Source organism: Caretta caretta, chromosome 8 (assembly GCF_965140235.1).
Source record: "Caretta caretta isolate rCarCar2 chromosome 8, rCarCar1.hap1, whole genome shotgun sequence".
Lineage (NCBI taxonomy): Eukaryota > Metazoa > Chordata > Testudines > Cheloniidae > Caretta > Caretta caretta.
Genome location: NC_134213.1, coordinates 61,127,328 through 61,153,086, shown reverse-complemented (window position 1 = coordinate 61,153,086; position 25,759 = coordinate 61,127,328). Strand labels below are relative to the sequence as shown.

Below are 25,759 nucleotides of genomic sequence, written 5' to 3'. Positions count from 1 at the left end.
CCATGCATTCTCATAAGCAGCTTAAAGAGAAACCTCAATGACCAAAGTGGCTATACAAATATTGTATGCATTGGTACAAAGAAGGCCAACTAGCAGAATGTGTGTCAGTCAAAAAATTTTAACTTCATTAGCTTCTGACATTCTAAATGGTCTTCAGAGATTACACAAAGGGTCACTGATTTACTCCCCACAAAGGCTATGTTAATGAAAACAAGCTACATAATTTATAATCTATTACATTTATTATTATTGTTTATGCAGCACCATGGGTGTATGGAGCTTTACACACAAATAAAATTGCATGTCCTTGCTCCAAAGAGCTCACAATCCATATTAAACTTAATACAGCAAAGGATGTCAATAAACAAAGGCTCATGGAAATAGGAGGACAAGGGCTATGTATTGACTGTCTGAAGATGTCCTTGCAAAACCCTGCAGCTGAGTTGGATAAAGGTTAAGGCAGAGGGCAGGGAGACAAAATTCCCAGGTTATCTTCTAAGTTTGGAAAGTACGCTTTCTTTCTGTCCTGGGGCAAGGAAATTAACCTTTCTGAGTTCATTATAGCCTTGTAAAATACCTATCTCACAGGAGTCTTATGTGTGTAATGTGTTTGAGATACAAGGATGGAAGAGTGTTAATTATTATTAGCTGTTTAGGAGCTGTGTGGTGGCCTTATTGGTGGCAGCTAGGTACAGAAGAAAGAATTAATTTTCTGTCATTTATTCAGTTACATAGATCTAAGGAAAAATGTCATGAAGCAGAATGGCCTGGCCATTTTGCTGATGCCTCAGAGCAGATTCTGTTATACCATGATAAGTTTGCATGTGGGGGCGCTGTGAGAGGTAATAAAAGGAAAAGCTGGGCACTGAGGAAGATAAATAAAATTAACTGTTCATCAGCATTTCAAGGGATGAGATCATTCCTTATGCCGATCTCCCTACTGGTTATTCTAAATATATTTTCATGGTCATCTAATGGGAACTATGAAGGGTCCCTTTGATTTCTTTTCCTATCTTTGTACAATTTTATGTTGAATACCCTTTCCGCTATTAGCCGGTGCAGAGTTGTCCAAGTTCTGTCACATGTAAAAACTTTATAGCCCAGCATTATGCTTCAGTTTATACACTGGTGACCTTCCAAGAGGCAAATGCTGACATACTATGAAATCTAGGTACAAGATACAAACATCTCATATCCATATGTCTCTGATTCAAAACACGGTTTGAAAAACCTTTCCAGGATGCACAAGGGCAGAGACTGGGGAAAAAGAAAGATCTCAAAAGAGAAGATCTCAGTAATGAATTTTAAAGGGTAAGCTAATAAACATACTCTCTTCTCATTTGCATCTGTAATACCCATATACCCACTGTGTTGTGATCCTTATTTCTCGGAATATCTTCTGAGAGAGCCCTCTCCTGTGTATATTTTAAATGGAACAGGCAAACATGTTGGATGCAAATGTTGTGGGCTCTAGTTCCTCCTTCATGTGCAATGGAGCCACAAACTCAGAGTCAAAATGAATAATTTTTTTACAATGTTATATTAACAAATTACAAAAGGGTAGGTTAAGCGGTTTCTCATTAGGGTAAGGCTGTTGCTCAAACCTTTGAGCTCCCTGTTCTTGAAAATGGGTTATCAGAGCAACTACATCTCTCAGCAATAAGGGATGCTACTTATTAACCTCTTAATCAAGAATATTTTGGTGCCCAGACTAATGAAGTGTGTGTGTGGCTTGTTCATGTCGTATTTAGTTATTGACAAGAAACAAGGAAGAAAGGGGAAAACTGATTATGATATGAGACTCCTAAAAAGCCAAGATAATCATTCTAAGGAAGACCAAATATTGGCTGCCTGCTTTAGGGACAGAAATTTAGATAAGAAGGAATCTGAGATTCTAAAATAATAAAGTCCTAGAAGCCTGAAAAAAAATAATCAGGAGTCAAACTCTCTCCAGACAAGAGCCAGTGAAACTTAAATGTAAAGCTGTCTGTAGAAACCTATATGAGTGACTTGATTTTCAGAGATACTCAGCACCTCTGACAATCAGGCCCTAACTGACTAACATTGAGCCCTCAAAAATAAGTTGCACACCCTACTTTAGGGGCCAGTTTAGGCACCCAACTCTGAAATTGTTGATCAATTTTCCTTTATGGGTGAGGGAAATAAAAGTTCAATTGCAGTAAAGGAAATTACTATGGAAGGTCTGCAACTGAGGAATTTACTGAGTGGAAAGAAAATATGAAAGGGCATGTAACTGCTGTATGGGTTTTACAAATGGGGCCTGATCCTAAACTACAGAAATCAAGGAGGCCTTAGAAGAATTAAGGCTTAAGTAGCTGTGTAGTGTGGAGCTTGACTTAGCCAGTGGAACAACTTGGATCTGTAAAAGATGACAAGGAGTATTGAGGGAAGACCAGGAAAGTCTGTTATCTACTCCTGCAACAACCTTTCCCCCAGATCTGTGAAGCAAAAGTCCAAAGAGAGTATTGAGAAATTTAGCAACACCAAGAAAGAGCAAAGGGCTGGCAAGGAACAAAGTGCCATTCAAGTTCCAAAACTCATAGGAGACCCAGGAGAGTGCTTAATCAGTAATTGGGGCTAAAAGGTTAAGTAACATGTAAAAAAGAGCTAGGAACATATTATGGGAAAACTAGGGAAAGAAGAGGGTACCATTTATTAAGAATCTCCTAATATCATTAAAATAAACATATCAAATTAAGTCAAACATGTTTTTATTATGTGTAGGAAGGCTTGGAGGAAGGATAGGAGCCAGTAGCTATATGTGTAATCAGACCTCCTGCATGTCTACTGATTAAAACTCTTTATATACATATGTTTTGCATCAAAGTAGCCTCTCATGAAAGTAAAGAGTTGAGAGCAAAGTTAACAACTTCAAGAATTCTCAAAGCAAAAAAGAAAAAAGGATATGGTCAAGACTCAGAGGTGAGTCTAGAGAGAGCCTAAAAATATTGTAATTTATACCTTCTTCCGGCTCTCTCAATGTGCTCTTCTCTTTCTGAAGATCATGGGGGGACTTAGACTCCCTCTAGAATCTGTTAGGATTTAGATTCATTCTAGATTCCTACCCACTTAGTGACTTGTAGCTACACATGCACATAAACACATATTTATATATCACTGAATTTATATATCACTGCATCAACATGTAAGAGCTAATGGGTTGGTATCACTCACATACCAAGGAGTCAGAAGAGTGGAAATTACCAAGAAAAGCAAACAGGAGGATTTAAGGGTGTGAATAATTCTATCTCTTATTTTAAAGTTAGGAGGGGTCATTTTAGGCCCCAATTCTGCCACTCTTACTCATGTTAAGTAGGAACTTGCTCCACAAGCAGTCCCATTGATTTAAACCTGAAAGTGGTAAATCTCTGGATGTCTGTGGGAAAACTAGGGAAAGAAAAGGGTATTCTGATTTGACACCATCTTTGACATCATGTCTGAATATGATTCAGTAAAAGAAAACAAATCAGGAGAAGTTCAACTCTATGGAGTAATCATCTTGAAAATTGCAGTGTCTACTCAGTCTCTGTGGGAGAGGACAGACTTAAATCTGGTCATAAAGGCTTTGGACATATAGCTGCAATACATGGAACAACAACTTCAGTGCTATGCTAAATTTGCTTCTCAAAATAAGGAGATTTTTAACTTTTCCGTACCTTACAACCAGTTCTCATTTTGGAGCATGTCCTTCATTTTAGACCCAAAAGTGCCTGTGTTTCACTCAAACCTGTTTTGTGTGGGTCCACTGGAATTACTATAAGTTGTGACATAAAAAATGCTAACTTATTAAACTAATGCTGTATAAATATTGACAGAATATGATAATCCTATCTCATTTTAAGATTTCTTCGCCATTGTTTTTGTGATGTTCCGTAGTCTGGGTTTGTGCCACACGATACCTTTTTAATTATCCTGGTAGGTCAGACATATATTTGTAATACATTTTAGTAGTATGAGAACTACTTTTTAAAATGCTGATCAACAATAGCTGGGCTCTAGAGTACAACTAAAATCATTATGGTCATGATTTTATGTGAAAGAACCTTATCTACTTACTCTCATCAACAAGTGTAGTCCTTGGCTGTTAGAGGTATCAGATGACCAACCTTTTGTGGAAAATATTTCTGGTTCTGGGGCAGAAGATAAAGCAAGGACCAAAGTAATATCAGTTTTATTTCCAAAATGGAAGATAGTAGGACTGGATCCAAAGCCCAGTAAGTCAATCGGCATCATTCTAATTCTTGTATGGATTGTGTATCAGCACCAGAGAGACAAACCCTTGGTTTATTTTGTGTGTGTGACCTAGGGGTGGGGGTTTGGAGGTTTGATACAGTGCCCAAGAAGTGAGATGTGTTTCTTAAAGATCATTAAGGTTTTTCCTTTTTTTTTTTTTTCATCCTTGCAGTGCAGCAAACACCTTTTGCTGTTAAATGATAAGACAGTCAAAGGCCTCAATTTTACCTGGTGAACTTCCCAGTAAAATATTATAGCCTTCTTTTGCAGTTTGTTTAAACTCCTTGTCAAGACACATTAACATTGGAAGCATCAGTAATTCTTTTGAATGCCCTATTTTTATTAATGCATTTGTTATTCAAGATAATAAAACTGAACATAATAAACTCAATTTAATATGAGAAATGGTAGATGATACCTGGTGGATTTGCTGACTACAGAGTTTCAAAATACAGGCTGTGTTTCTCCTTCAAATTCCTGATACCTGGCTACTTTTTGTTCTATGTCTCAAATGTTAGGCTTTACAAAAGTGACAAGGCAACACCTATATTAAAATATAAATTCTGTTCAACAGACAAAGTCAAATTAAAAGCCCAAAGTATGCTGTTCAGTTTCTTAAGGTATCTGTCAGGGGACTTGTGCAATATGAATAAAATATATTATATGTTACACATCTAAAACAAAGAATTCTTGTTTTTATGGACACTACTGTATGCTGTACTTCTAATTTTGGAAAGCTCTGACTTGAACACCAGATGTTTTCTTATATAGCTTAGTTTCTTTTCTTTTTTTTCCTTTTTATTTAAGTAGCTAAGCCCCATTTCCCCAGAGCTGGTGGTTCTGTACAATATAAGCTTTTGTTAGTGCTGTTTAAACATTTGCCAAATCCCACTAACAATAACGTCGTCCAAGACATGCTGCAGTGTATGTTTCAGGTCCTTTTAAGTAATTGTTTGTGAGCCTTTCACAAGAAACTCATTATAGGAAGTCAAAAGGCATCATTGTGATCTGAAGCAGGCCCAAGGAAGTTCAAGTTAGATATGATGTTGTATAGCATTTGTCAATAATCCTCACCAATATTCAGAAAACTCCTACTTTCCTCATTTGTTCAGCATGAACACCTTACTATGGGAAAGTGCAAAACAGGTACTAATTCATAGTCAATGCAAAACTACCAGCACTTAGTAATGACACAATTTGGAAGCCCTATCACCTCCATTGTTTGTCTTGTGACACTGTGTTGAAGTGACTTGCAAAATCTCTCATAGGAGCCACAGTTCATAGGACTCAGTTCTGAAAGGCTCTGAGTAGCCTCAACTCCAGCTTGCTTAAATATCTCAGAAGGGACAGCATGCACCTCCTAGGATCCTGCAATTAATGAGCAAGTTTTGTCAGTATGTTTTTTTGGAGGGGAAGGGGGGAACCTGTTTGTCAACTAAAGGCCTGACAAAACTATTAACTGACTGGATCAGACTGTCCTGAAATGCTCATCAAAATATATACTGGATCATATTTGTTATCTATTAGGATTTTCTCTAGCACCCATCACTATAATTGTTGAGTGCATCCCAGATAAACTGTCTAGTGCTATATTTTGGGAGGGCCAAGGGCAACTGGCCATGGGGGAGGTAGGACTTTCTGGTGTAACTGGATGGTGGCATAGGCTTGAGGCAGCTCCAGGGGCTCCTTTCCTTGGAGAGAAGGGGAACAGAATGAGCCCTAGTGCTCCATGGCTCTTCCTGGTGTTGTAAGGTTGAGGTGAGTTGTGGCTATGAGGATGGGTGGCCCTGACTGCCCATCTGGTGCTGGTGGCAGGTGTTTTGAGAAGTGGAATGGCTCCTATTGTTCTTTCTGAGCCTCGGGCTAGCTTTGCATCCCTCCCTTATGCAGGGCAACAGGGGGAGGGGGCAGAATGGAGAAAGGGCTCCGCTGCCCTCTCTGGAAATAGATTATCTACACACATTTCTAAAGAGAGTTTTCTGAAAACAGCAAGATAGAGAATCTCCCCTACAGCCTCTGCTTTGAGGCATAGGTTTGTTTGTCTCACAAACGGAGATTTATATGCCTGGGCTCATGTCTCACTCATATTTACATCCCATAGTTGAAATGACTCTTTCTATTTTAGTGCAGACTGAGCCAAAAGTTTTCAACTTTTATACACAGTGTTTGACTGTATATATTTAGATGTTATTGCATCTTTTCCTCAGTGTGTCCTCCTTAGAGGCTAAGTCACTACAGCGGCTGGAAAGTGAGCATTTAACATAATCTAAACTGCATCTGAAGATGGAGTTAAGCCATGGCCTTCACAACATGTGTGCCATTTGCTGATAAACAGCTAGTCATCTGCAATAGCAGAGACCAACCCTGTAAAGTTTCTATGATTCGGTTAAGCTAAGCACATAACAGTCTGGATGCTCCTTGTCCAAAGTTTCTCTGAACGATCTCAACTGATTGGAAAACTGGGCTTGAACCTCCACAACAGGACTTCTCATGAGATTTCTGCTACTCCTTTTTTTTTTTTTTTTTTTTTCATTCTGGTTACAACTTCTCTGAGAACAGGCTTTCTTCTAATACATTGACATTGGTCCCAGCCACAGAGATGCTTGTAAAATAAATAACACTATAGAAATGTGTTTACAGAGAGCCCAGAGTGCAGAAGAATGAAAAAATACTGAAAGTCAATTCAAGTTAACTTCAAAAATTATTCAGCTCAAATGTGCTGTGAACCTTTGTGTAGGATTTTAGATTTATTTGAACAATTTTTCTAAAGGCCAGAACTTCAGCTGCCATGTAAAGCAGTCCATTAATATCAGCAGTTTGTCAGCTGAGGATTTTGCCCCTAGTTTCAAAGGGAACCTGAACATAGCCTCCATGTGTGCACAAGTAGTCCTTTGTGAAGGCAATTTGTTGCATACTACATCCATTGCTTGCAAATGAGACTATACACACACACACACACACACAACTCCCTTCTGCTTGCTTCACCCCTTGCACGCACAAATGGAATTTATGCATGTAAATTAATGCTCTCCAATGATAGGTCACAAAAAAGTGCACACAAGGGTTTGAAGGCATATAGCAGCAATATTTGGAAAATGTGTCCCCCATACGTCTGAAAAGTGAAACCTGCAGAGCCAGTGTACATGTATATTACAGGTATCAACTTTGTGGGAAACGGGGTGTGTGGGGTGGGAAGAGGAGGAAGTGTAGCTGCCTCTATGCAGACATCCCCATCATTATACCTGCATGCTGTGTACTGCATAATAGCTGTAAGGCAAAGTGTGTGTGTGGGGGGGCGGGGGGGTGAGATGGACCAGCTGTCTGCTGAATTTGAACAGCCACACACAAAGGTAAATAGAAGAGGCAACCATGGAACTATGTGGCATCTTAACAATCAGATGCAGTAGTGTTTTGTCATGCTTTTAGGCACTAGTGTGGCTTTGTATGTATAAGGCTTAAATATAGATGGATTATTTACTCCTGGTATGAAATTTGTAGTGTAGCATTCATGCTTGGTGTAAACTGAGAAACATACACTAATTGTTTTTTTAAAAAATCTTTGTGATGTGAAAAGAGTTGAGAAATAAAATTCAAGTGGAAATCCACAGGGTAAAAATATTTCAGCAGGTCCTCCTTTGTCGACTTCTTTCGTCACTGGCTGCTGGTCAGCTGTTCAGCAGGCATGGAGGGGGAACCTCTTAACATTGCTACACCAGAGGCTGCTAATTAACACAGAGATACAGAAGCACTCTGCAGCTCAAGCTATGGTGAGTGTCCCAAAATAGGGGGAGGGAGGAGGTCTGCTGCAAAGAAGGTTTAGATGATGGTTGCCCTGGTATGAGTGTAGGGAAAGTGCAGTGAATATTGCCAGTTTTTTCACAGGCAGTGCCAATTTTGGCTGATACCTCACTCCCAAGAGTGCCAAAAGGCCAGAGAACCCAGGTCCTTGTTGATAAATTGTATAGTTAATTTCCTGATCACATGTTGGTTCATTATTTCATTATGAAATATACTCGAGACCAAATAACCAATGTTAGTCAGGTTTATAAATATGATATAGGAAAAAGTTTCGATATAATACCAGTCCTCGAAGGGCAATCCCATGCAGTGATGTTGCATTCACCTTATGCAGAAGGTGTGCTCCCCAAGTTACACATTTCAGTAGCTGTCACTAAAATTCAACCTATCAGTTTGTTCCAGTTCCCTAACTTGTCCTTCAGCTTTGTTTTGGATACTCAAATTCTGGGTACTGATCCATGAATGTACTTCCCTAGCTTGTACTATGACAGAAAGTGAATGTACCTTGATTTTGGCAAGTTTCCAATCTGCGTGTGCCAAAAGCTTCCTGTAGCAAATGCAAGGTGATATGGACTATTTAGAATAAGTGAACAGGATTGTGGTATAGGCCAGTTTAGGCTATATCACTGTTACAATATTTGTGCTTAATGCATACTGATTGATAAATCTATAGCTGTCTATATATATGGTGTGGATAATACATATTCTTAATATGATATATGCTAGGCAGCTAAATTTAATCAACATGCTACTGGTATCCCCAAACCGCTTGAACCCGTATGCTACTAGCCTGTTTACTATAATGGGGCCAGCAGAACTTATTGCAGAGTGGTGTGGGAAAATCTCCTGTTGCAGGGAAAGAAGCAAGTCTGCCATCCAAATATTTGCAAGAGGATTGCAGAGTACCACCATTAAAGTTTCTTTGAATCACTCACAGTACTAAAAGGGACAAAGAACTCCACATGGTTCCCTCTACCCCCTATCCCAACAAACAAAAGAATGGAAAAGTGGCTATCACCTCTACCTCTTTCTGCTACCTCTGTCCAAGCACAGGACACAGATCTGATGTGGCCTGTTTAATATGGACTGCCCTATTAATTATTTTTATTTTTTAACACTTCACAAGTAAAGTCAATGTGTTTGTTCTCTAAACATGAATATGGGATGGGTGCCATTTTTAAATGGGGAAGAAGCGGGGGTGGGGAGTGAGAAAGGGAGGGAAAACACACTTTGGTCAACAGAAAGATACAAAAATGCTTATAAGGAATAATATATGTGTGATGCTGTCTCACAGGTTGTCAGCAGGCTAAGTCACTTGCACACTAATAGAAATCAAAGGAATGTTAAAAGTTCAAGGTGTGTTCAAACCAATTCACTTGTAAAATGCAACTGTATTGTTAAGTTTGACTATATCTTGTTGTTCATTTGCTATTATGCATGCCATGTAGTAAATAACCCTTGATCAAAAGGTGTGTTAGTATAAAGATGAAAATTTACTTAGCGTGCAGAACTTCATGAATATTAATGAAGTATACTTGTGTTGTTCCCACTTGTTTAACCCCATTATAATGAATAGCTGGCAATTACATTAAATATATCACTGTAACTGGATTACTTGTATATGCACAGGAAGTAGGAATGTTAAACTCAAAGCAAGAGCCATTTTGTTATTCAATAGGGTTCACAGGCCTAGGCTGCATTTCCTAATCTTCGTCATCAAAGGAGGCACTGACATGGGTTAAGATGCTTGTCAGCTCACCTTATATGAGCAAGATCTATAAATATTGGATCCTGAGAATGATTCTTTATTTCTGGACTGATGATTTCTGAAAGGGTGGAATTCTGAGCAATTGGACTGAGATCCCTACAGTCATTCTAGGTAACCCTGACAAAATATCGGAAACCAGCAAATTATTACACCTTTGCTATCAAATTGAATTCATAAACTTTGATTCACCCATAACCTGCTTTAACCTCTCAATCGCTCTCATTTCTTTTTCTTAGCTAATAAATCTAATAAATAGTTCAGTTTACTAAAGAAATTAGCTTCAGCATGGTCTTTGAGATCTGAAGTATACCTTGATCTGGGGTAAGTGACTGACCTTTTGGGGCTGAGAGTAACTGAATGTGTGATGATTTTTTTGGTTTTAATAACTATTCATCATTAATTCCAGTCTGTCTGGATGGTAACATAGGCTGGAGTGTCTAAGGGGACTGGCTGTGGCTCCATGGTAGCTAATATATTGATCCAGGAGCACACATTTGTTGCTGCTTTGGTTAAATCTAATTACAGAGTATGCCACCAGTTTGGGTGCATCTGCCCTGTTTTCTGACAATCTGACCTGAGATTGGCCCTCTCAGCTGTGACCCATTCCAGGACACTGTGACAATTTATACATTTACTTTCTCATTCATCATCTGATTTATCTGCACTTGCCTGGCACAACTGGCTTGACTTCTGCAGAGTTTTAAAAAGCTCCTGTCTTGCCACATGGTTTATGTCTGCCTCTGATTTTCTTCTTTGGCCCCCACCCTCCCTGCTGGGCACCTCTCTGTGTCAGGCTCCCACAAATTGTCCACAGTTGTTTGTGATAGGGGTCCATGCCAAATGTTTCATTCAGTTCACTGTAGAAGAAGAAGGTCTGTGGAGCAACTCCAGATTTGTTGCTTTCCTTCCTTGCCTTCTGATATGCCTGCTGGAGTTCCTTCGCTTTCACATGCTGCTGCTGCTCATGACTGTCGTGCCCCAGTTTTAGCATCCCCTGTGCAATCTGCACATAGGTGCTGATATTTCTATGGCTGTTCTGTAGCTGTGCTTGCATATTCTCTTCCTCCACAGGCCAAGAAGATCCGTAACTTTTTTAGGAATGCTTCTAGTAGCTATCTGTGTGCATGGATGTGGCCTGGTCGGAAGCTTCTTGTGTGTCTTTTCTCTTCTATATTCTGTGCGCATTGTCTCAATGACAAATCATCTTACCCAGTGCTGATGTAAAATAAATACATTGGCTGCAGGGAGGAAAAGAAGATTTTTCACTTCTGTTAAGTCTTTATTGTGAAAAATCTGAGGGAAAACTTGCCAGATGGTTGCAGGCTCTATGTGAAAATATTTAGATTGCAAGCTTTTTGTGCAGATCTTGAAATTTTTCAAAGCTTTAGAGCTGATGATGGAATCAGATGGTAAATCAGAGCTGTCCCAGAATGAGATAACTCTGCATTATCTTATTACAGAACTGAGTGGATAAGCATAACTTTGTATAAGCTTCACGAGGGAAAGTGTGTGAACATGGCCTTTCTCAAGCTATTTGCCTTCCAAAGGTGGAAGTAACACAAAAATAGCTTTTGAAATAGCTTGAGAAAGGCCATTCTCTTCTTATTTCTTGACAATATGGGATCAGGGCATGACATTTTCAGAGCCATTTGAGAGAACAGAAGTTGAGGGGCATCTGGAAATATGCTGGCCCCCATGGGGGAAGAAATTCCCCAAATTAAAGGAGTGAAACTAAAATTTTTACAAAACCATGAATAGAAATGAATGAAAAAAATTGAAGGAAAGATTAAAAGATCCTTATAGAATTACTTGCATCATGGTTAAGGCAGGAATCATTTTGGAGAGGAATGAACCACTAAACATGCTCTATGGATCAACTTTTATGTGGCCATTCAGGGCTAAATTAAAAAAAAAGATTCTGTTGTTCAAGTGTATCCTTGGCTCTTCCAAGCTGGCATTCAGCACTGAAGCGGTGGGCAGTTCCCCTGTGACCTAAGCAGCAGTTCTGACAGAAGTGGCCTGATCCTTCTGTAATCTGAGTATGCTGAACCTGAAAAGCTCTTGAGAATGGGACACTTATGGCTTTAGCATAGCTCCTCTTTTGAGGACTTTGCTTTTTCCTAATGGCCATGTTTTGGCTAGTCACACAGAATGAACTTTTATCCACGTTCAAACTCGAAAGGTGTTTCTCTCTCATTCTTTTGTGAAGGAAAACAGACCTCAAAAGAAAAACAATCAGAAAAAGACTGCTTTGAATTTATTTCACTCTTTCATTTTTCCTGGTTAGGTAGGACATACACAAAATAAGGACCTGGTCCAGCAAGCCTTACTCCCAGTCTCAGGCCTGCAGGTTTAAACATCCACAGGAGAAAATTTAGGCCATCTAGGGAATTTGGACACCTGAATCCCATTAATTGCAAGGGGATTTGGAGCTCTATGCACTGTAATGAATCCATTCTCAAACTCTCGCAAAAGAGAGCTTTTTAAAGTTGTGATTGTTCCTCTTATAATGGGATGATGAAAGATGATAGAATCAAGCATCAACTGAAAAATTGTTAAGTTCTAAGTAAGCCTTGCCCTCTCATACCAGGATGACCTTATCTTCTTGCTCATGGGTGCAGAATTATATACTGATACTAATATGGTTTCATACATGCATATACAACTTTAAGATATTACACAATAAAAATACTTTATCTCTGACCACAAATGTCACCCATTGTGTCTGATATTTCATCAAATAAACCAGAATGTGTACATCACCTACTGTGCCAGAGATATCTTCACCTAGTCATATAGAACAACTCATGAATAAAAAATTGTCTGCTAATTCACTCAATTCAAATAAATGTCTACTCTGACACACACCTGGCTTTTTAAATGAGAAATATCACAAATTGACTATATTATGAAAACAACCAAAGATGCCCAACCTGTTACTTCTGTTAAGTCACCTAATAAAAATGTAAGTATTTATTCAAACATATTCATATGAATTATATGCATCACTGTTTTCAAGGTTCCTTCCCCACTCTGAACTCTAGGGTACAGATGTGGGGACCTGCATGAAAACCTCCTAAGCTTACTTTTACCAGCTTAGGTTAAAACTTCCCCAAGGTACAAACTATTTTACCTGTTCCCTTGGACTTTCGCTGCTACCACCAAACGTCTAACCGGGTTTATTAGCCGTTTGGAAACGTCTTTCCCTCCAGAATCCTCACCAAAACCTTGCACTCCCCCCCCCCTTCCTGGGGAAGGTTTGATAAAAATCCTCACCAATTTGCATAGTTGACCACAGACACAAACCCTTGGATCTTAAGAACAATGAAAAGAAGCATTCAGTTTCTTACAAGAAGAATTTTAATAGAAGAAAAAGTAAAAAGAATCACCTCTGTAAAATCAGGATGGTAAATACCTTACAGGGTAATTAGATTCAAAACATAGAGAATCCCTCTAGGCAAAACCTTAAGTTACAAAAAGACACAAAGACAGGAATATCCATTCTATTCAGCACAGCTTATTTTCTCAGCCATTTAAAGAAATCATAATCTAACGCATATCTAGCTAGATTATTTACTAAATTCTAAGACTCCATTCCTGTTCTGTCCCTGGCAAAAGCATCACACAAACAGACCCCTTGTTTCTCTCCCCTCCAGCTTTGAAAGTATCTTGTCTCCTCATTGGTCATTTTGGTCAGGTGCCAGCGAGGTTATCCTAGCTTCTTAACCCTTTACAGGTGAAAGGGTTTTTCCTCTGGCCAGGAGGGATTTTAAAGGTGTTTACCCTTCCCTTTATATTTATGACAACTGTAAAAGTACAATGTCACAGAACTCAAAGACAATGTAACGTTTATTGAGACATACTGATTGGCATATATTAGCACAGATTGCGCTTGGAGTTCCTTCAGGATTTCAGAGATATGTTATTACTAAAGAATCAGCGTGGTTAGGAGGGTAATTTTAAGTTTATTTATGCAAGTATATAGCATCTGCATTACAACCATAATAAAACAACAACAGCTATTGTAAGTTCTTGGTAGTAATGAGAGCTGGCCACATTGTTCATTGCAGATCAGTTGTCTGGCAAACTTAGCCCTGTTGTCTATTTGTGAATTTGGGGAAGTGCTGGGGTCTGCAAATACAGGCCCCAATTCAACAAGAAACTTAAAGCATATGCCTAACTGTAAGAATATAAAGGGCATGAACGTGACTGAAACTGAGCAACATGTTGAAATGAAAATCAATGTCTGCATCTACTGTTTTTGCAGTATTTGGTCTGCTTTAGTAGTTAACCATAACCACAATTTCACTCAGGGTATATCTACACAGCAGCTGGGAGGCATAATTCCCAGCTCAGACAGACAAACACACACTAGCTCTGCTGTAGCTAGTGCCTAAAACTATCACTGTGATAGCAGTGGCTCAGGCTAGCAGCCCAAGTATGCGGGTTGTGTTTGGGTGGCTAGCCTGCGTGTCTCCATGGCCACACTATTTTTAACATACTAGCTCAAGCACAGGTAGTGCATATAAGTCTACCTGAGGGGTGAGTTATACCTCCCAGCTGCATTGTAGCTGTAATCGTAAAGTATATTTTTCTTAGCATGAAATCTACTTTATAAAAGGATATGTAAATTACTCTCTTCTCTTTCCTATACATGCTTTCATATGCATGGTAAGAAGAGATGTTGAGCACTAAACTAAAAAGGGCATACTCTACTACAGTACTGAATTAGAGAGAATGCAGTGAAAATAAAAGTGTGACCAATTTAAATTGCTGGTCTGAAATACAGGCAAAACAATGTGTTGGGGCAAAAATGGTGATCCAAGCATAAAGGCTTAAAACATTAATGAAAACAGGGCAGGTATTTGTAACTTCGAGGTTTGGAAAACTTTATCAAAGATTCATAACTGATCTTACCTATTTTGAATACTGCTCAATTTCATGCTTGGTCACATAAACATACAGTACACATACCATTTTCTCTCTGATGGGTGAACAGGAAAAAAGCAAAATGTGTAATAGTATAAAATTACACGTCCTATCACAAGCAAAAGAAAATGAAGAAAGGCAGGAAAAGGGAATAAAACAATTTCTGTTTAGTTAATATCAAAGGGCACAATTTGAAAAGGCCATGAAAAAGTGTTTCAACAGAGCTTCATTTTGGCAGACAAGACAGAATTTGTGTATTCCTATGCACCTATCATACGTAATTATTTGTTCTGTATCAGTCCAATTTAGATAGATATAGGGAAAAATTGTGTCGATATTTTCATCGAGATTGTGACTTAGGCTATGTGCATGCTTAGAGAAATAAGATTACGCCTATGCAGGCTACCTGGACTTGGTACAGAGTAGGTGGGGAGAGCCTTGGGTCCACACGCTCTACTTGCCAGCACAGATGAGCTGGTGGGGAGCAAGGGGAAGGGCATACTTTTCTAGACCAGCAGCAAGCTATTTACCAACCCCCAAGCAAAGAAGATGCAGGAGAAAAATTGTAATTCAAAGGTGTGTATGTGATATAGCATCACCCTTTGCTCAAGGCTGTGTATCCCCTTATATTTGTAAAACACCATGAACACTTACTATATAAGTAATTCTAAAAATATAAAATGAAATAAGTGAATAGCCTTTATGAATTAGAAGCAATTAGTTAAAATGTTTCCATCTTTTGGGCTTTTAGATCTCATGCACGTAACAGATTTCAAATATTTTTATGGTTTTATTAGTGGCCTTAATGGTCTTCAAGTGTCATTGCAGAAAAGGATTAATTTGAAAGATTCCCTACACTGTACCTATTTCTTCTGTTAACTCCCACCTATGTCACAGATATAGCCTTTGAATTTTTTACATCTGTTTTAAAACTTTACTGTTGATTTACTTCAGTTTTACAGTGTAACTGCACTGAAGGCAGTGGTGTAAAATTGGAGTACAAAGTGGTGATTCAGGCCCGGCTTTTTAAGTGTAATGTTTGACTATTAATTTTTTCTACAAAGAGAAGAGATAATCCCATAATTTGTAAGGGATACATATGGGACAGATATGTCTTGAATGATTAATAACTAATGATTCCTTCTGGCCCTCAAAAATTAGAAAAACTATTGACCTATGATTATCCCCAAATAGGATCCACCTATAAGAAAATGGTTCACATAATAAGACACTTCATCTAAGGACCCACAGCTCAGCCAACTAGCAGGTGTTCCCCTCCCTAGCTATTAAAATGGCTAAATAGAGTATAGTTAATCACCTAGTCAAGAATCTCTAATTTTCATATGAATAAAACTTCTTTTGCTTTCCCAACCTAGCTAGAAAGAACTCCAAGTTACCAAAGCATACCTTGCTTTTCTATGCAAAGCGTTTTCACCCCAAAATATAAACTACATATTATGTTCCTTGTAAATAACATATTTTTGTACAATCAAAGAATATATGGAGTACGTCCTCTGAAACTTAAAACCAATGAAATCCTTATCTTCTCATTGTAAATAATTGTTACACTTTAGGAATTGTCTGGTGCAAGGAAGAAGAAATGATAAAAGATATAAACCAGGGTATAACTTCTGAGATATTAAGAGACATTGCGTAAAAGGAGGAGATCCAAGCTGATCATAGGGGCAAACAATGAAATCCAATCCGTGAAATGAATCAAACTTAAAAAGCTTCTGATAAGAAAAAGATTAAATAAATTGTTTGTACACCACCATCATCTACTGGATACCAGTGGAAGCACCACTGAAATCTAAGAACTGAAATATAAGCACCTGCTTGGCATATGTCCAATAGGAATCAGAGGGTGGCTCTTCCACAAACCAGGAAACTAGGGTATATAAATTGAAGTCACCATGTGCTCAAGAGAATTGACTGAACTTAACACAAGAAGCTACAAAATTCTAAATGTAACCATCGGTAAAACCAGACATGTGGAAAGGATTCTTCATCATCCCAGGGTTCAGAGGACAAGAAGAAGTGATGAGATTTCATTTCAAATATTGTATTTCTATTTCTCTTCTTTAATGTAAATAACTGTTATCTTGCTGAAACTGCACTCTCTAGTGAGACACTCAAGCCACCATATTTTAGATTTTAACTCCTTTGTAAATACAAGCAAATTGGACTAAAAGAGATTGAAAAGAATTGTTTTAAGCAATTACCTTTTATAATATTGTTCCTTTTGGACCAATCTCATTAAAGCATAATCATCACATTCTTAAAAGGTTCCTTAAAGACAAGTGCATCCTTGGAGTGTGATAAATGTGTTAGGAACTGAGAATTTATGATCATAAGTAAAGGTAATAAATAATTGTGGTAATTTGCATTGTTCCTTCATATAACTGCTGAGCCTCAAATCTAGTTTGTGATAATTGCTTGAAAGATTGTTGTGAATTGTTGATTGTTTACTAATGTGGTTCTGGGTGACTACATAAATTGTTGTTGGATTAAGAATAAACAAGTGTCCTGATTTAAAAAAAAAGTACTGTTGAAGTTAAATGTTGACCTGAAAAGAGCACAGTGTTAAAACTGCTCATGCTTTCTGGATTTGATAAAAAGGGCTTATCATATTGGATTCTATTATATATTGGCAAACCTAATTTGTTAGCTTGCAGCTTTAGAATCTAACTAGCACCCTGGGAAATTCATAAATTGACCCTCTTTCACGCTTATAAATTGTATCCATGAGGCTCTCTGACATCAGAATGATTCCTCATAGGCCCACGATCCACCTGATTCTGCTTGCAGGATCAGGGCCAAATATTTTAACAAGGTCTCCATGACAACAAACTATAAACCATACAGTATGCTGCTATTGATCTGTTCATTCTAATCTCATTAATCTCAATAGCAGCTTTGTGCTCACATCAAGGACAGTTTAATAGATCCATGAATGGAATATGAAAGTATAAACATGTACTTATCTTAAGTTGTTCAATTAGGTATTACATTTGTCTGACATCTGGTCTATCCGATCGTCTGATTTGCTGTTATGCAATTTCAACTGCCCCCTTTTTCAAATGGGATATCAAAATATGGCTTCTACTGTTCAGCAGCAATCATTTTTATGTTACTCTAAAATAAATAAATCCTATGTATCTGAAAATGTACAGTGTTAGCTTGATTTCTCCCTTCAGGTTTTATAAGCTTCATGCTTTTGTTAATATTTCTATTGCTTTTATTCATTCTCTGAAGTGGCATATATTCAAAAAATATAAGAAAATTGCAGCGCTTTGCACTGGATAAATCATTTTCTTCTGCTTCATTAATTTCTTTCAACATGTTCCCATTTTCTAACAGTTGTTACAGGTTCTCATCTTGAAGTTATGCAGCAGAAAAATGAATGTGAGAGTTTTGGCAGTCAGCAGAGAGAAAGGGCAAGAACTATGGAATATGCAGATAGTAGTCAAGTAATAGCTACTTTCAATGTCCTGGTTTATAAAAATACAGCAGAGATAAGGCAACTGGTCATTTTGGACTCTGTACAATGAGAAAGCTTTCAAGATATGAGCAGCATCTTATTAGGACTTTTGCCCGAGGGGGCACTGCTGTACTACATTTAACATGACATCAAGGCTATTGCAGCTAACTCCACTCTTAGGTTTAGGCACATTAAATCAAAATAATTCAGTATTTAATACTTTCTAAAGAACTGTTTGTGAGAGCATAGAAGTGTGGGGTTTTTTTTTACCTTGCAAAGACAAGAAGAAAATCCTTTGATGCCTTTCAACTAATTTCTTTTTACTGGTTTTTAAGTTTTCACAGTTATGACAGTTTGCTCTACAAACATTGCAACTACCACAAAAGTCATGCCTGGTAATACAATAGTAAGAGTACTACTGATTTTCCATTAATTTGAATTATCTGGATTTAAAGACTTGATGCTGACTGCTAACTGGAAAAAAAACCCAGGGTCCTGGAAATGTACAGCTTACAAATACTAAGCAGCATATTTCAGTGAACTGCCTTATTTGGATTAAAGTGCAAGTACTACATCAGAGCTAGGCATTTATTAGTTGTTGTGATTATTATTCCAGTCATAATGTTATAGTAATATGGTTGATTTTTTTTTAACTATGCACATTTTAATTATATGACTTCTTGGCCAAAATCTAAGCAAGATAAAAATATATAAATCAAACTAGAAGATGGAAAAAAATATAGGGCTGATTGTGTCAAAAGGCACCTAAACACAAAGAACAAGGTTTTTCTAGGGCTCCAAAGTAACAGAAAAACACTTCCTAAGGTCAAAGTGAGAACATGATACAGAGAACACTTATATCTTCTCAATCTTAACACTCTCTGAGCAGCTTCCTTGCTGCTGTTTACACTCTCCTCAGGGACTGGGTGCTTGCTGCCTATAAAGTTATTAGGCTCAGCAGCATTCCACTTTGAGCTCTTGCTGACCAATTAGGACTTGCTATCAGACTTCTTGTCCCTTATGATAGTGGCAGTATTTGTTGGGACAGCTAGCTGTATGGGAGCTGGGGATTTAACCCGTTAGTCTGGTGCAGCAGCTGTCCTTCTGCCCTGCCATAATGTTTTACAACATTATGTATTTTAAATGTGGGGGAGTTCTATATTGGTCTAAATCAGCATTCTTCACACACATACACCATGTTGTCCAAAAGTTGTGTTATACATCTTGGTTTCAATATACTGGATCCCATCACTAGATAGTTAAACTACAGAACGTTGTTAGTAATCAGACAGTTGCCATGGCAACCTGTCAGAAAACCATATTATCCAAATAAGCATATTTCCTGTAACTCATGGCTAAACAAATGCAATATTCTGTTTCCATGTTATGATTCTCATCATTCTGCAGGGGTTCAGAATGGGAGTTTTATAACTCTACTCACAACTTGCAAAAATAAAAGTAGAAGTGATGACACACTGTCTGTCTGTTATTTGAAGGTATTAATTTACATTATATTATCTCACCCTCTGGTCCTCCCTTACAAATTCCTTAATCCTCTTTTCTCTGCAGTGACATAGAAAGGATTAAAGAATGAGTGCTGCTAATTACTCAGGAATTATGTGATATTTGAAATCTCCTAAAAAAGCTGGGCTTCAGACTTCCATCTGAAAGATGGTAGGCTACAATATCCTGTGGGGAATGAAGGTGTGAAAGGCAATTTCCCACCTGCACAATGAAGATGACTTCCAAACAATTAGATTTCTTGACCACACTAGCAATTCTTGACACTTAGCCTTGGCCCTTTATGGCAATGAGCTCAAAACAGTTTTTTCAGCAAATGCATTAGCTCAATTGTCACCCCCACTACATATAGAAGATGGAGTTTTGATATGAAATCAGGGTATTTCTGGTCTTTGACCACCAACAGCTTATGGTCGATATTTATTGCTAGTTAATTACTTCCAGAGCTGACTGAATGACTCAGCATAGATTATTTATCCACTGATTTTTTGCAATGATCATTCAATATATTATTCACAAATAATTGTTTTAATTATTTTTACAGTTACAATGATAATGTCTCCTAAACGAATTAATAATACATAATTTCAGTGTTTCAATAAGGTAAACAACTTTTTCTGTTTGAAAGAAGAGGTTTCATTTCCACTTCCCATTCTGGATAAAGAGGGAAATTCAGTTTCCAGTGCTGAAAATCTGGCACCCTTAATGATCATAATGATAAATAATTATCACCATTATATCATTAATAAACATTTTATCAACTAGCGCTCTACAGGATATTTCTCAAATAAAGCCAAAGCTAGCAAATGTTGTTTTTATGGCTTTTATCAGAAGTTAAAATACAAGTCTAGATTTCTTGTCCATTGTTGTGGGTCTGACATATAGTACATCACTTTTATTGCAGAGTATGTTTTAAAGAAACAACTTATGTTTTCTATATAGTATATGCACTCAGCGGAATCCTGAGCATGGCTAATACAATCTGGGGATGGTGTTGGGGAAACAAAGGTGACTCTAAGCCATGCTTCGGCTTCCACTGATTCTTCGGCCAACTGGAAGTTGAAGCTTCCACTGCCATAACTTAGAGCAGTATATGGGCTTCTCTGACTTGTTATGGTTAGAGAAGCTCCCTTGGGACCACTCTGCCAGGTGAGGATCAGGTAGACTGTCGTGTGATCCAGTGCATGTCCTGACCCATCCCCAGTAGCCATAAAGCTGGCTATACGGGGAGAAACCTCAGCTGCCTGTTTAAAACAACTTGTAAGTGCTCTTTCCAAAACTGGAGCAGTGCAAACTTGGTAAGTGCCAAAGATCTGCACCGCACCCCCCACCCCGCACTCCAGCTTTTCAAACAGAATATATATGATATAGAATATCGGGGCTGGAAGGGACCTCAGGAGATCATCTAGTCCAAACCCCTGCTCAAAGCAGGATCAACACCCACTACTCCCACATCCCTAAATGGCCCCCTCAAGGATTAAACTCACAACCCTAAGTTTAGCAGGCCAATGCTCAAACCGCTTGAACTATCCCTCCCCCGAGTACAAGTATCACATGTAACTAGAAGCGTGTCAGACAAGGTTCCACCAGAATGGCAATCTGAACCCTCCTCTGTTTGATGAAAGTGGATTGAAAACTGGGCGACACTGGCTGGCAAAGGGCAAGGATGCATTGTGGTTGCACTAATTTTCTACAGTCTGGAGACCCTGAGATTGAGGATTCTATGGTGCCCCAGCTACAGAGGTCAGTGATGTGCCTTTCTGCCATCTGCCTTTCCCTCAGGTGACTCCACTCTGGGTGCAGTTGCCCCCACTGATGCTGGAGATGGTAAATGTGCAGGCCAAATTAAGCCCAAATTCTTCAGTTACCTCACCGACCATTCTGAAAAAAATAGATGAAACCTAGTCACTCCAACCTCAGCTATAAGAGGGTATACACTCTTAACGAGTTGAGATATTATCCTTTGCAAATGGGAGATGACCTGCTCAATATCCTCCTTCTTCTTCCTCTCTGGGCAAGCATTAATGATTTAGCAAATCTGCAGTAGGATGGAAAGGGGAGCAGTCACCATTTGATGTCTGATCAGAGTTTTATGGAGCATCTGTGTATCATTCTAGGGCCTACTAGAGGCCGACATGTACACTGGAGAGGATTTCCCGTCTTGATCAGAGTCTCCCTTTCATTTGCTGAAGACAATAAAAAGTACATGAGCGTGCTCTGAAGCATCTGATGATGCAGTGTCTTTGGTAGATGACATTACAGAGATATTTGATGTAATTTATGTAAGCGTTATCAGAGGATTCACTGCATTTTTCATTAAAAGAAAAGCTTCATCCGATGAAGTGAGCTGTAGCTCACGAAAGCTTATGCTCAAATAAATTGGTTAGTCTCTAAGGTGCCACAAGTACTCCTTTTCTTTTTGCGAATACAGACTAACACGGCTGTTACTCTGAAACCTGCATTTTTCATTGTCTTTTACTGGAAAGGTATCAATTAATCCTTAGTGTAACTCCACTAACCACATTGGACCTGTATGTGGTCATGTAGTCCAGCCCCCATTCACTGAGACAGAACCAAATAAAACTAGACCAGGGATGGCCAACCTGTGGCTCTGGAGCCACATGTGGCTCTTCAGAAGTTACTATGCGGCTTCTTGCATAGGCGCCAACTCCAGGGCTGGGCTATAGGTGCCAGTTTTCCAATATGCTGGGGGGTGCTCACTGCTCAACCTCTGGCTCTGCCCCAGACCCTGCCTCCACTCCATCCCTTCAGCCAAGGCCCCTGCCCCTTCCCCCGAGCCTGTCACGTCCTCATTCCTCCCACCGTCCCCCGTCCCCCACAGCCTCCTGCATGCCATGAAACAGCTGATCACAGTGGGCAGAAGGTGTGGGGAAGGAGGGGGAGATGCTGATTGGGGGGCTGCTGGCAGGGGGGGAGGTGCTGGGTGTGGGAGGGGGTGATATATGTGATATATGCCATCATGTGTCAGCAATGCCCCTCTGCCATGTACATTGGTCAAACTGGACAGTCTCTACGTAAAAGAATAAATGGACGCAAATCAGACGTCAAGAATTATAACATTCTTAAACCAGTCAGAGAACACTTCAATCTCTCTGGACACTCGATTTCTGACCTAAAAGTGACTATTCTTCAACAAAAAAACTTCAAAAACAGACTCTAACGAGAGACTGCTGAATTGGAAATAATTTGCAAATTGGATACAATTAACTTAGGCTTGAATAGAGACTGGGAGTGGTCGAGTCATTATACAAAGTAAAACTATTTCCCCTTGTTTATTCCCCCCCCCCCCCACACACACACACACACTCTGTTCCTCAGATGTTCTTGTTAACTCCTGGAAATGGCCCACCTTGATTATCACTTCAAAAGGTTTTCTCTCCCCCCACCCCACTCTCCTGCTGGTAACAGCTCATCTTAAGTGATCACTCTCCTTCCATAAGAGCCTGACCCACTGAAGTCAATAAAAAGACTTCTATTGACTTCAGTTGGCATTGATGAGAGCTTCAAGTTCTCCCCTATCCAGGTGTGAACAGTGCTGCTTAAGTAGGTATTTATGTTGCTCACAGGAAAAAAAGACAAACAAATGGAACTTGTACAATATTTAGCATATACCCTGAGACCTTTCCTTTTTCACCCTCCACTATGATGCACAAGTTTTACTTTTACTAAGCAAAGAGAAATTTATAGTGGCAAAGACCATCTTTTTTCTTATGAGATTCATAAAACAGCACTAGCAAAAAAAAGTGACTTTGTTCACATCCTCACACAGCACTGATAAATAATTACAAGAGCTGGTTACAAATCTGCCAACGAGGGAGAGAAACCTAGCTCAGATAAGGTCAGAGAAAGACAGATATGAAATACCAGTTTGTCCATGGCTCATTCTGTGAACATACTTTTTCACATGAAATGGGACTAAGTCTTTGCTCTTAGTAGACTATCACGCAAAATCTTTTGAAGTAACAGCTCTTAAATACCAAGAGCTATGCTACAATCAGCTTCACAATATCCATTCTGCTGCCTCACGGAGAATTTAAAAAATTGGTACCTGACATTTATTCTATTTCATTTATTTTCTAATGCATAAAAATTAGTTGTGAATATATGTACAATTTAAGAACCCCATACTTCAGAAAATTAGTAAAACAACAATGTTAAACTAGAGAGCCAACCGGGTATATTAGTAATTATTAGATCTGGTCAAAATTTTTCCAGTGTAACATTTTACCATGAACAAATGCTGATTGGACAAAATTGATATGTCAAAAAGTTATCAAAACCATTTGTGTCAATAAAGTTGAAACATTTCATTTTGATAAAGATAAAATGTCATTTTAACTATTGTTCTGAATAATATAATATTCAAGTTGATATCAAATTGATATGAATTTAGTTTCATGGGCAATTCAGATTTTTCATTCTGATTCAGAACAAAAAGAGTCAATATTTTGGAGTTTCCTGTAGAATGGGAATTCTGGGTTCCAGACGGCTTTAGAGATTACCCAACATAACTCTTACACGTCTCTGAAAGTAAAGAGTCACAAAACTCTTCCACCCTGTTGCTGACAGTGTCCGCTGCTGAGTCAACAAAATCTTATGGTCAGTTTTATCAAAGGCTTATGAAAGATCAAAAAGAATCCATATGGACATGTCAGCTTTATTGTTGCCTGAGATCATCAGTTGTAACGACCAGTGAATTCACACTACCATAACCAAAGCCTAAAACTTGACTGACTATTCTCACTTTGCATAAAACATACTTGCACTAGATCTCATCTGAGCTAGTGTGCTAACAGTAGTAGTGTAGCCAGGGTAGCACAAGCAGCAGCACCGATGGCATGGTCTAGTTGCCCCTAGCACATGTCACTGGGTACAGCAAGAGAAGAAAAAAGGACATAAAAAGCAGGAAGCCTGCCAGACAATCAGTGGACCACTGGATGATAGAGGCTCTGAAAGAGAACTCCCAGAAGACAAGGCCATTGCAGAGAAGCTAAATGAATTCTTTGCATTGTTTTTCACTGAGGAGGATGTGAGGGAGATTCCAACACCTGAGCCATTCTTTTTAGGTGACAAATCTGAAGAACTGTCCCAGTCAGAGGAGTCAATAGAGGAGATTTTGAGCAAACTGATACATTAAACAGAAATAAGTCACCAGGACCAGATGGTATTCGCCCAAGAGTTCTGAAGGAACTCAAATATGAAATTGCAGCACTACTAACTATATGTCACCTATTGCTTAAATCAGCTTCTGTACCAGAAGATAGCTAATGTAACACCAGTTCTTTGAGGCGGGTCAACAAACACGGGGACAAGGGTGATCCAGTGGATATAGTGGACTTGGACTTTCAGAAAGCCTTTGACAAAGTCTCTCACCAAAGGCTCTTTAAGTAGCCATGGGATAAGAGGGAAGGTCCTTTCATGGATCAGTAACTGGCTAAAAGACAGGAAACAAAGGGTAGGAATAAATGGTCAGCTTTCAGAATGGAGAAAGGTAAATAGCGGTGTTCCCCAGGAATCCCTACGGGGACCAGTGTTGTTCAGTTTATGATCTGGAAAAAGGGGTAAACAATGAGGTTGCAAAGTTTGCAGGTGATACAAAATTACTCAAGATAGTTAAGTCCAAAGCAGACTGCAAAAAGTTACAAAGCATCCTCACAAAACTAGGTGACTGGGCAACAAAATTAGAGATGAAATTCAGTGTACATAAATTCAAAGTAATGTGTTTTGGAAAACATAATCCCAACTATTCATACAATTAGCTATTACCACTTAAGAAAGACATTGTGGAGTCATTGTGGATCGTTCTCTGAAAACATCCACTCAATATGCAGCAAGGGTCAAAAAAGCTAACAGAATGTTAGGAACCATTAGGAAAGGGACAGATAATAGGACAGTAAATATCACAACGCCACTATATTAATCCATGTTCTGCCCATACCTTGAGCTGCCTGCAGTTTTCACCCCATATCCAAAAAAGATATGCTAGA

At 38.7% G+C, this 25,759-nt stretch overlaps 2 long non-coding RNA genes across 4 annotated transcripts in view; one reads left to right on the top strand and one right to left on the bottom strand.

Annotated features, from left to right (window-relative positions):
• The window catches only part of LOC142073009 (uncharacterized), a 199,459-nt gene extending 181,533 nt beyond the window's left edge, over positions 1–17,926 (top strand). The window contains exons 5-6 of one of the 3 annotated variants that reach the window (XR_012669662.1): positions 7,879–8,021; positions 16,324–17,926. This is a non-coding gene — a long non-coding RNA (uncharacterized LOC142073009). The remainder of the gene's footprint in view (positions 1–7,878; positions 8,022–16,323) is intronic. The other 2 variants (XR_012669663.1, XR_012669665.1) reach the window with 2 other exon arrangements.
• LOC142073010 (uncharacterized) overlaps positions 1–25,759 on the bottom strand; it is a 268,636-nt gene that overhangs the window by 41,710 nt on the left and 201,167 nt on the right. The window lies entirely within an intron of this gene.